This window comes from Mesoplodon densirostris, chromosome 3 (assembly GCF_025265405.1).
Source record: "Mesoplodon densirostris isolate mMesDen1 chromosome 3, mMesDen1 primary haplotype, whole genome shotgun sequence".
NCBI lineage: Eukaryota > Metazoa > Chordata > Mammalia > Artiodactyla > Ziphiidae > Mesoplodon > Mesoplodon densirostris.
This window is the reverse complement of record NC_082663.1, coordinates 73,163,669-73,176,941: the sequence shown is the minus strand read 5'-3', so window position 1 is coordinate 73,176,941 and position 13,273 is coordinate 73,163,669.

The window sequence follows — 13,273 nt, the reverse complement described above, 5'->3', positions numbered from 1 at the left end:
AAAAAAAAGATTTCAGACTCCTAATCACTAAGAAAATAAAACCATACCAATACCCTCAATTACAAGTCAACTGTACAATGTTACTTACCGTAAGAATTTAGTTTTCCTTGGTAAATGCCAGTTAAAAACATAGCAATTACATGTTCTTACAGATTACTTGGTGACTCTATTTCTAAAGTTTGTATGACTTGCCCTCTGATTTTATAACCAAAATAATTTCTTTACCCTATAATCACTGGCTATGTAAATACGTGTCGATAGATGATTGACTCTGGTCATTTCCAGTTAATTAAAAGGTCAAGACTGACACATAAATACTTTTTTATTTAATGATAATATTTATACCTATAACCACAAAGGTAGTTTAGTATCCAACACAAATTTATTTTTGCTGTGCACACTGAGATACACAATATGAATTTGATATCACAGACATGTAACATCAAATTCCCCACATGGCAGTTATAAGTGTTAGGTCATTTTACATAATAATGATATGTAATAAATGCACATAGAAATGTTCCATAAATTATTAATCATGTATAAATTTATGAATTACTGTATAAATTAGGTAATAATAATGAGTAGGACAAAATCATTTCACAGATTTTTTTATTCAGTTACAAAATATACTTAACTATTTGTTCTCATAATTCTTCTCCTTTGAGTGCAGGAGAGAAAATAGGAAGCAGAGAGGGATAGGACTTATGATACGTAGTCCTCTGTTCCTAGGTGAGTCTGTGGGGATAAAAGGGTGCAATGGAGCAGAAAGACAGAAGAGGTCAGATGGGTTACATGACAGGAGTAAAGAGCAGGCTAATTGAATTTGCAAATGATATGAAATTGGGAGTTGTCAGGAACACAGGGGGAGATACATTCTGTGAGTGTTGGTAAGTTTGAGTAAATGGATGTTCTGGAACTTTGAACACTTATGCTTTGCATACTTTGGCTCTGCTTTGTTCTTTGCCATAGGGTTTATTTGTTACTCTTCTTACAAATAGCTGATGATTATTCCATTGTCCATTCAGCAAATATGTACCCAAAATGTTCCTGTCCTTTTTTACTCCAAGGAAGGGCACAGAGATGAAAATAAATATAATCATTATTTTTATAGCTTTCCTGGCTTGAAAACACAGTTGCCCCAGAATGTTCTAGTTAAGTGTAGGACACATGGCAATTTGAGTTTTTTTTGGATGTAACAAGGCTCTTAATTTGAAATTTTTACAAAGATCAGTTCAGAGTTCAATCTGAAGGAGAATACCATGGATAATTTTGCAGAACAAAAGCATCCTTTAAGTAGGCTATATAAAAGAGATGGTAAATTGTGCAGTTTTTGGCGTGTTGGTATCTGGAAACTCCCTCACCCCTGTTACCATTACTTTAGGATGGAGAAATACATTTACACTTCAAAGGGTTTGGCCTCCTTTGCCATATATTAAATGTTTCATTCTTACTTTAATTGAATGTGGCATCATTTTTGAGTGATGCGAGGTGCCTGGCTGTCAGTCCTGGAAGGAGGAGCCCCTTCCCTGCGATGCCTCGTGAATGAGAGGTGGCAGGAGCATGGTCCTTCACTCTCACCCTCATTAACCTTCTCTTGCTTCACCTCTTTTCCACACAGCTCTAGTAGCTCTCCAAAAAAAAAAAAAAAATCTCTGGGAATGAATATAGACCTCATAATATGATATGAAGAAATGTAGGTCATGAAAATTTCAAGCCTGATAGAAATAGTTAATGCTCATTTATGCAATGACCTATGTTGTTTAATTTATTTATAACTTCTAAATGTTATAACATTCTTTTAAAGCTTATCTCCCGTCAGTTTTCTTACAGTGCCCCAGGGAAAATTTTAAACTTGAAAGTTCCAACATTTCAGATTTATCAAAGTGAAAGAATTTCTCAGATTCTCTTTTCACTGGGTTTCATGGATTTTTACATTGGAGAGTTAATATAGCTAAAAAAAAAAAAAAAAATCGCTCCGTTAAAAAAAAAATTACCTCTAGGCTGAGACCATATTTGGAGAGCTTCTGCTCCAAAGCAGTTTTGAGGCTATTTACATAAAAGGAGGAAACTGGAATTATAACTGAAGTTATTTAAATGACAAAATTCACTAAACTTGGTGCTATGATAATGTCTGATGAATATACACATTTTCTAAAGAAAATTAGATAAAATCTCATTCCGTTAAAGCTCCATCTAGTTTATAGTGAAAAAAGCCTTGTTTTAAGGTGTTATTTTTAAAGCGTTTTGCAGACTGTGAACTCAACCATTTTTTAAAAGAAAGATGTTTATTCTTAATAACAGTAACTGATAGAATTGGTTAAGAGGGGCAAGCCATTTCATAGCCAACTTGCCACTGTTTCAGCATTCAGATCCAAAAATAAAAAATATTGTGGAGAGAGATGTCCCAGGACTTAGAAAAAAATATCTTTTATATATGGAATCACCTGTTTGTGGGTTTAACATGTCCTTTTAACAAACCTGTACATGCCTTAGAGCTGTAAATTCTTTCAAGTTCAATAGCAGGCCTAACTAAGCACCTTGAAACCTAGAAATTTAGCCAGTGCCTTAAGTATGATTAACAAGCTGAGTTTAGCACATCATGCTGTCATACTTTCTCATGCACCCATATATATGGGGATCTAAATTACCCCTCACTGATTACTATTTAATTAAAGAAGAAAAGGGCAGGTAAATTGTTCCTATCACTATAAAGTGTGGCCACATTCAGTGACTGTCACTCACCTAAACCAGTCCCTGAGTGATTAGCTAGCTGCAGGCTATATGGAATATATCATTTCTTTCAAAAACAAAGCAAGAATTTTTTTGGGAGGGGTGGGGGAGTATTATATTTGTTGTACATCTCTTTCTCTGTGTAATTGTGTGATTTGGTTATTTTGAGACAATAGTTTAGTGTGAAAATTACACCATGCAGCAATTTTAGCCCACCTACATTTCATGGCATTTGCTATTTTTTTGCATTGTTCATATTCATATTTAAGATATTTAAAAACATAAGCAAGTAACTTGAAAGACAAGCTAGGTTTCTAATGATGAAGAACGTGTTTTCTCCTAAAATATTTGTCCATGCCACTCATCCCCTGCTCTCAAGCATCTCCTCCGCTCCTCTGTCTCATATACAGGCTTTGCCTTCAGAGCTCATGTAAGTGTCCTTGCATTCTGCCCTTGGACTTGATCAACGCGGCTCCTGCTCTGGGCCCTATGCTTTGGAAGCCCCCACTATGACCCTCCCTTCACTGTTCCCCTCCTAATATAGACAGAATCCATTGGGTTGGCTCAGGGGACAAACCCAGTTGGGATATGTAATCCTCCAATTAGATGACATCTCAGGACCTTGAGACCCCATAATTTCCTGCACAAATATACCTGAGAAGGCTCCTCAGGCCTATGCTAGAGGATCCTCCAGGTCCCTTCTCCTGAGGGCACCAGTGTGCTTTTTCCAAAGGGGAGAAGGAGGTGGAGGTTGGGTTAAGCAAGCATGAAGATGATGGTCCAGGAGTGGAAAGAAAAGTGGTGGGTGGCCGCTCAGAAGCCTCCACAGAACTCATGTCCTGCCCATAAAATGAGTGATCCTGGTATCATTTACCCAGGGCAGTCTTTCCTAACTTGAATGCTAAGGTCAAATGCCTCTATTATTTTTATAAGCCCTTAGATCATTATGTGGCAATCCTTGAACATTTGATATTTTTTACTTTTTTTGTATGATTATGTACTTAATGTCTACGTTGCTACAAGTCTTTGGCCTCAGTTAAGCCAGAAAATGGGTTTGATTATGTTCAGTATTGTATCCTCTTGCCAAATAGATTGGCAGGCTCATTGTAGATGCCTAATCAATATTTGTAATGAACGAATGTGAGCTTTCAAACTTTATAACATTTCTCTGAAAACTCGAAGACGAATGAACTTATTGAGTACTTGAGGCTTGATACATGTTTGGCAGATACTTAGAAAAAGTGTGCTAGTTAACGTTTGTCCAGCCAAGCTGATAATCAGTTTGAGTGAATAGTACCTGGTTTGCATATATGTGCCATCAATTATTTGTTAGTCATAACTATAAATAATTTTACTCTGCCCTCCTGCTATATCAGTACATTTAACAGAAAAGTCCAGGGGAATTAACTGGCTTTAGGCATATATGGATCTAGGAGTTCATATGACAACATAAGAAATCTGTCTCTTTCCACTTCTAGACATTGTGTTGTCTTTGTTCTGTGGCAGTCTCTTTCCCCAGCGATTATACTAAAAGTTCCAGGCCTGACTCTCACAGACCTAGTCTGGGTCACACGTGCAACCCTGAACTATACAGGTCAGGCCATCATAACAGAGGGATTGAAAAATGAGGATAAAGCATGTTCCCCAAAAGAAAATTAATGGGTTTTTATTGTAATAAAGATACTGATGGGCTTCCCTGGTGGCGCAGTGGTTGAGGGTCCGCCTGCTGATGCAGGGGACGCGGGTTCGTGCCCCAGTCCGGGAAGATCCCACATGCCGCGGAGTGGCTGGGCCCGTGAGCCATGGCCGCTGAGCCTCCGCGTCCGGAGCCTGTGCTCCGCAACGGAGAGGCCACAACAGTGAGAGGCCTGCGTACCGCAAAAAAAACCAAACAAAGATACTGAGCAGTTAACACCACAGGTACTTATCAACTTTAACTATCAACAGACTCTACAGAACAGAGATTCTTGATTTAAAGTGACTTGATTTAATGACTTGCAGTGAGTTGCTGCTGTGTTATCAATTTATCACACATAGAAAGAGAAGGAGCAATATGCAACCTTGCCTTCTAAGCTTGCTTCCTGAAGGACTTTGCTCAAGCATCACCAGAGTCTACTCTCAGAGTAGCCCTTCATCACTTCCTCTGAGGGATCAGGAGGGAGAGAGGCTACTGGATCCAAGTTACAGCCCAGTCAATGTGGTACTGACTGCACTCAATATTATGGGATTTTCTAAGTTAAACATGGAATATGACCTGAAAAGGGAGCTAGATTTGTACCTTTAGGACACAGACTAGCTCTGTGTGTGTAAAGGTTTAACCATGATTCAGTGTACACTTTAAGACTCTTGGACACTGGGAAACAGCAAAGTGATGAGGTACCAAAGGATGAAAATGTCAGTGCCAATAAGGATTGGTTTATGGATTTTAAAGGCTCGGATGACTTGTGTAATAGTTAGTGTGCAGGAGATAGCCACAAGTACTGATGATGGCAGCTGCAGAAAACATGGTAGCTTTCTAATTGGAAATTAGCAAAATGACCAAGAATATTCACTCATTCTAATATTTATTAAATATTTATTAGTTTCACCGTGTGTGCATTAATTAATTAATTAAACACATGGTTATTAAATATTTAATATACCAGTGCTGGGAATGTATATATATATTCAACTCCTAATTATGAGGGATCAAGAAGGTCTTTACAGGGCTTCCCTGGTGGCGCAGTGGTTGAGAGTCTGCCTGCTGATGCAGGGGACACGGGTTCGTGCTCCGGTCCGGGACGATCCCACATGCCGTGGAGCGGCTGGGCCCGTGAGCCATGGCCGCTGAGCCTGCGTGTCCGGAGCCTGTGCTCCGCAACGGGAGAGGCCACAGCAGTGCGAGGCCCGCGTACCACACAAAAAAAGAAAGGCTTTACAGAGATTGCCACCAGGCAGAAAGAGGCATTTCTGTGGGCTAGCAGCCTGAGCAAAGGCACAGAACTGTAATGTACCTCTGAGCATGTGGGGTGGGCAATTCCTTTAGTATGACTGGAGCCCAGTGTGTGAGGCACAATAAGATTGGCCAAGAGGAAAAACAGACAGTCATTGAATGCCCTAAATGCTGTGTACCATTTACTTTATTGTAAATGTGTTAAAGAAGCTCTTAACCTGAGGAACGATCAACAGCTTCACATCTTAGAAAGACAATTTTTGTGAAAATATGGAAGACATATGTGTGGTGTCCCGAGACTAAAAGCAGGGAAACTAGTTAGAACATGACTTCAGGTAAGCTATATTAAGGGCCTGAAGAGAAGTAGTGATGTGGCTAGAGAGGTGTAGATGACAGATAATTTGTGTAGGTGGGTTTGGTGATTGGTTGGAAGTCTGAGATTGGAAGTATCACTCATCAGATTGAGAATAAGAAAGGGTATAGATTTGGCAGGCAGGATAATGAGGAATCTGTGTTGGAATTGTTTTATTGGAGATCCAGAAAAGGCTCAAAGAGAGGTATGGGTCAAAGGTACAGAAGTGTGTATCATTAATGGACAGAGAAATACGTGCAGCATGAGTAGAAAGAAAAGAGCAAGCCAAGGGAAGAACTTGAGGATCACTAATTGTCAAAATAAGTGTAAAGAGAAAGAAAACTTCTTACATAAAACTGGAAAGGAAAAAGAGGATCAGAAAAATCTAACAGCATGGACACCAAAGAGGTGCCACTGTGTCAAATGCTAAGTGGTCAAGCAGAGAAGCCCTTAAGGAATCCACTGATGCTTGTGCATCCAGTGGGAATATTTGCAATAAAAATAAGAAATATGGCCACAAAACAGTATTACTCAACTTTCTGAAATATTCACCTAGTGATCCTAGATTTCCCCCCAAAAATTTCCCTTCCAAAATGTTGTCTACAAAAACCTCTTCAAATTTCTTCTGGGTTCTTATAAATTATATGACCCTAATTGAGATAATCTTCTAATTTGTTGGATCAGAAATTGAGAGATACTACTATATAGACATGCTCTATTACTGAATAATATTAAATATCTGAGAAACTTCACTTAATACATCATTCAAATATTAGTTTCATATTATAGCTGTTTCTATGCAGTCTGGGCCCTACTCAGGAGAATTACCTTTTATTATGCCTATCACACCAATGTCAGTGCAGGTCACCAGGCTCAAGTTAAAATTTGCCTGTCCCTACACGTGTCCATGGAAAATGCAATGTGTTTCCAGGGAATCTGTGAAACACATCGGATTCCAGGGAACGTTTCCAGGGAATCTGTCCCTAGGGGACTTACATTGTCTGATTCCGAGCCTCTGCTATTATCAGTTTAGATTATGGATCATCTTACTATCCTCCAGTGGTGATATCATTCATGTTTTGTTATTACATACCCAAAAATACCACCTAGCATCTTTGTGGACATTGATGCCTTTGCTAAAGCTTTGGAGAGATGTTAAAAGTTTCTTTCTTTTTTTTTTAGTACATCTTTATTGGAGTATAATTGTTTCACAATACCGTGTTAGTTTCTGTTGCACAACAAAGCGAATCAGCCATATGCATACACATGTCCCCATATCCCCTCCCTCTTGCGTCTCCCTCCCACCCTCCCTATCCCACCCCTCTAGGTCATCACAAAGCACCAAGCTGATCTCCCTGTGCTATGCTGCTGCTTCCCACCAGCCAACTATTTTACATTCGGTAGTGTATATATGTCGATGCTACTCTCACTTTGCCCCAGCTTCGCCCTCTCACCCAAAGTCCTCAAGTCCATTCTCTATGTCTACCTCTCTATTCCTGCCCTGCAACTAGGTTCACCAGTACCATTTTCTTTTCTTTTTTTTCAGATTCCACATATACGTGTTAGCATATGGTATTTGTTTTTCTCTTTCTGACTTACTTCACTCTGTATGTCAGACCCTAGGTCCATCCACCTCACTACAAATAACTCAATTTCGTTTCTTTTTATGGCTAATATTCCATTGTATATATGTGCCACATCCATTATCCATTCATCTGTCGATGGATATAGCCTTTGTCTTTTAAAAGAAAGAGAAAACCATCCCTAGACAGCTTTCTGAAATCGCAGGTTCAGAAAAGATGCGCCCGTGATTGGAAGATGGCTAAAACAACAGAATATGTGTCTCCAGCCTAAGTGGTAGAAGAAATCAAGGGAGAAGATTATTAGGAATGGTTGTTAACTGGGCACGCCAACTAATAATGTTCCCAAACACAGATATGACTACATCCTCACACGAATCCCAGGAGGTTGAATTGCTATGATTCCCAATTTTACAGAAACTCAGGTAGACTCAGGTAGGCTAATTGAAGCTAAAAGGAGGCAAAGTCATTCTTAAAGCGTTCTTGCTTCTTAATTTAAGTTCCATATATTGGTAAGCCACATGTGTGTCCTGACACGAGATAGAAGAAAACCAGCAGTCATTACACAGGCTTGTGCTTCTGCTCAGCTATTCTCTAAATATACTCACACATTCTTGCTTATTTAGCATGTCTATTCCTTCCTCTCTTCTTTTCAAAATTTCATCCTTTGAATTCCCATGTCATTTACAAAATTTTCCTGACCATCCCAATTCTAGTAACTGTTCTCATCTTTAAAAGTCCATGACTTCTAAGTTGTAATAATTTATTTGATATTTGTTATAAATTGTCTTGAAATTTTGGTTATAGTTTCCATTATGTATGAAGACTTTCCCCTTGTAAACTTCTTAAAAACAGAGAGGATGGCTGCTTGGAGTTGTAGCTATCCTACTCCTACTTCCTCTTGTCTCTTGTCCACATTCTAACAAGTAAGTGTCATTTAAAATAACAGGAATATAACCTTACTCATGGTAATGTGCAAACAGATTTTCAAATGTAACCTATTTTTCCTAAACCACTATCAGTGTTACAAATAAATATTATGAAACTAAAAGGCATTGGCATCTGATATCTGATCTTCTGTAGGAATAACCACCCACTCCTGCCTAGGTAAAGCCTTCTAAAACAAGGTTAAGAGGTCAAAGCTCTTTGTCCTTCATGTAATATTTATTGAACACTTAAAATGTTCTTATGATGTACTAGATATTGAGATCGTAAGGGTACAAGACATCCCTGTTCTTCAGGAGCTTATAGTCTAGTGGGAGATGCAGAATAGTAAACAGGTGATTATATGGCAGCGTGGTATATGTCCCCAGCTTTCCTGGAGCCTGTTATTTGTCTCCTTTTCAGCATTATTTCATAGGAGTTTGAAACTCTTCCTTTGTTTCCCACTCTCTATTCTATTTTTCAATCTTGTTTCCTAGAATGTACAAGAATGCATTTTATTTATGCTATTTTCTAATAGGCAACTTCTAAATAATGACTTTATTTCATCCCCCATACATGTTTGTTGTAGCATTTTAAAGCGTGTGTAGGCTGCTTCTCAAATAACTATCAATGATCCTCACCTCAGGGTATTCATGCTCTTGTGTAATCCTCCCCTTATATGTGGACTGGACCTAGTGGCGTGCTTATAACAAATAGAATATGGCAGAAGTAATGGAATGTCCCTTCTGAGATTGAGTTATAAATGAATGGGCTTCCACCTTCTCTCTGGCTTGTCTAGTGTGTTTTCCCTGGTGACGTAAACTGCTATGTTGAAAGCTGCTTCGTGGAGTGACCCATGTGACAAGAAACTGAGGGCAACTTTTATCCAACAGTCAGCAAGAAACTGAGGCACCCTGTCCAATAGCACAGAAGCAACTGAATCCTGCCAACAACCAGATTCTTGACCCAGAGAAACCATGAGATAATAAATGTTGTTGTTTTGAGCCACTATCTTTTGGGATAATTTGTTAAACAGCAATAGATAATACAGCCTGGAACAGACTGGATTTATCATGTTGATACATGGACTTAATAACTAATCTTCTGCCCTCATTTTTTCCAGAGACTTTCCTAACTTCTAACATGTCCTTTGCTGTAGTTTTGTTTCCCTTCACTTCAGACTTTCTAAATTGCCAACACTTCTTGGCGAGGATTTTTTTTTAATGCGTTTTTTTAAAATTAATTTATTTTATTTTTGGCTGCTTTGGATGTTTGTTGCCGCGCGTGGGCCTTTCTCTAGTTGCGGCGAGCGGGGACCACTCCTCACCGTGGTGTGCGTGCCTCTCATTGCAGTGTCTTCTCTTGCTGGGAGCACAGGCTCTAGGTCCACGGGCTCAGTAGTTGTGGCTCGTGGGCTCTAGAACGCAGGCTCAGTAGTTGTGGCACATGGGCCCAATTGCTCCGTGGCATGTGGGATCCTCCCGGACCAGGGCTCGAACCCATGTCCCCTGCATTGGCAGGTGGATTCTTAACCACTGAGCCACTAGGGAAGCGAGGTTTTCTAATTTCTTACAGGAAGCTAGATTTTGACCACCACTGTAATAAAATTGAGTAGGTTACAAGTAAGACCATGAAAGCTTTCTTATCTGTAAGGTAGAGTTTCAGAGTCTTGGAAGATAATTTACTCTTAGTCCTCAAGGCAAGGCTCTGGGCTGGCCAGCTACCAGTCTCTCTTCTAGACAACTGCAGTAGCTTCCTCCCTGATCTCCCTGACCCCAAGAGTCTGTTCTCCCCACTGAAAATCAGGAAGATCTTTTTGAAATGCAAATCTTCCCCTCACAATGTTCCACCTCCACCATCACACACACACACACACACACACACACACACACACACACACACACACTTAAAATAGTTTGAGACCTTCTCACTGATTTCAGGTAAATGAGAAAAGACCTCTTCAGGACCTACCAGGCCCTGCAAGGTTCAGCCAGCGTACACCTCCCCATCCTCATACTTCATATTCTTCTCATTCTTACTGTCAGGCCACTACAGCTCCTCATCTCTGCTCTCTTTCTGCCATAGCATATTTCCACACCCTGTTTCCTCTCCTAGGAATAAATACTGTAGATAAGTAAGGCATGCTCATCTTTCAGATCACAGCTCATCACACAGATCTTACTTCTTCTCTCAAGTTTTCCATGATCTCTTCTATGTTCATGTGTCACCATAAAACTCTTCTTCATAGCCCATATCCCACTCACAATATTCAGCTATTTTGATGAGAGCTTCTAGTTCTAGATTATCAGCTCCCTCCCTTTAGGTACCATGTAATATTTTCTCATCAATGTGTAATAATGTCTGGCAATAATAGATGTATGATAAATATTAATGAATAAATGAATTAAGTAGGCAGCACTAAACTCTTATCCTTAGTAAATAATGTTATTATTAGGCTACAACTTCAATAAAGTATTAATTTTATGTTTCATCTAATATGACCGTAGTGCAGAGAAAGAGATTAGAACAAAAGGGAGATAGTAAATTTTAAAAGGTTGCCATATATATGTATTAAATATGTTTTCCTGAACTTTTGTACCATATATTAGTCCCAGTTTTACCCTGTATGACATTTTATACATGTAAAAGTAAGAATCTAGTATTAATATACAGTATGTTAAATTTCTGAGTTCTTTTAACCAAATTAGGTGAAGAATTAGATTAATCCATTCAAACATTAGTTACTTGGTTGGTAATTGATTTTTACCTTTCAAAACTAGGTTTATCAACTGAAATCCCTTGGAACGCAAGGGCCCACTCCCAAGCATCTACCTGACCTTGCTTGGTTGTTGTTTTCTTCCTTATTTGGCCGCATTTTTCCTTGACACTATTACTTTTCGTTAGAATCAGGCTGATAGTTTTCTTGAATCTTTGTTCCACTGATTAGCCTCTCCTTAAAACTAATTTTTAAAATAATGCTCAAAGCTTTAAAATATTGAGTTCTTGAAATTTAATTTTCCTCATTTTATTTCTTATTTATACTCTGTAAATAAGTATATATATTTCAAACTGAGACAGACCTTGAAACATAACGTGTCTTTATATAGCTGTGATCCACCCACTCAGAAGAAAACAATTCATGAACATGGAGTTTAAAATATATCATAAAATTCACGCTTCATACTGTGCCAATTTAACACAAACATGCCACATCCCTTGCATTAATAACCATAGATGATGACTGACAGAAGAAGTTCATAAGACTGCAACTTAAAATCCATTTATAGATCAGAAAATAATTTGAGTAATGAAATTTAGATATACAGAAGAACCATATCTGCACTTATAAAGCAGATGACCAGAATCTCTAATGCCATATATGATTCATTACACATATGAGGCATTAAGCATTTATGCCCTATTACTGTTTCCTGTCCTTCAAAGAGGACCAGAATATCCTTTTTAAATATAGTTTTTCTTCTAGAAGTTTATTAAAACAATAGTTGGGTAATATTTGTGGGATGTGAAAATGACTTTGTTTAATTCTGACTGCTTACAAAATGTCTCTTATTGGTCACTTGCAATTTGTGGGATTATTCAAGCTGAGTTAAAAAACCTGATATTTAGAAAACAATATTAAGATTATATGACTCTAAAACAAAATCACTTTGTAGATTATGAAATCTGGTAATGCTGCTCACTCACCAGCTCTAAAAGAAGAGTTTACATATAGAGAAATAGCTAATCAGCATTCTTAATAGGTACTATTATACAGTCTATCACATAGCAACAATAATATTATGAGAAACCAAATTATACTTACTTTTTATTCTCAACTTCTCTGAATGATTTCCCAACCTATGTCACTAAATACTATTTTGAAGAGTCCATCAGTTTTCAAGCTTTTCCCAAAGTTGATGCAAGGAACACAATTGTTTTATTTATTTTATCCCTATGTATCTTATATTAGGAAAGTACATTTTTTAAGGTATAATGTTATTAAAATACTAATGCTGGACAAATATACTAAAGTACCATTTAAAGGTTATCCATAATCTGAGATAGCACTAAATTGTTGGACAGAAAATTGAAATATTGTGCCTGCTAGAAGAGGATCAGGGCAAAAGATTGACCTCACTCTGCTTGGCAAGTTATGTGTAAGAAAAAGATCATGTCTGGTCCCTCTGTATTCCATACTGCCCTGCAACAGCAGAGAATGTTTTGTAAATTTTTCTTCTCATGTATTATCAGCAGGTCCCTTTGGAAAATAAAATAATGCCTAATTCTTTAAAAAAAAAATAAAGGTTATCCATATAAAATAAAATAAAAGTTATCTGTCAAGATTTCCTTCAGGAGATCATCTTTGTTCCAGTGCGCACGACTCTTAACTAGAATTTGGAGAGGCCAGGTGACACAGCGGGAAAATATCTGAACTGCAACTCAGGAGATAAGTCACAAATTGGAAAATTCTGAAAGGTTATATAATAGGTGAACATTTTTTGCAAGGGTATTTTTGTCAATTCATTTTAAATGGTACATTATTCAAGGAGAAATATTCCACAAGAATTTAAGATCCTACAAAAATTAACAAACATCCTTGGTGTTATTGTTTGTTCTATCTTTTCTCTCTCTCTCTTTTTTTTTGCTTCTTACTTGATAGGCCCAAACTTTATTATAAGTGGGAAATAGTTTATGCTTTTATAAACTGTATTTTGCTTTTATTACTATAAAGGACTTATTATAGGATAATAA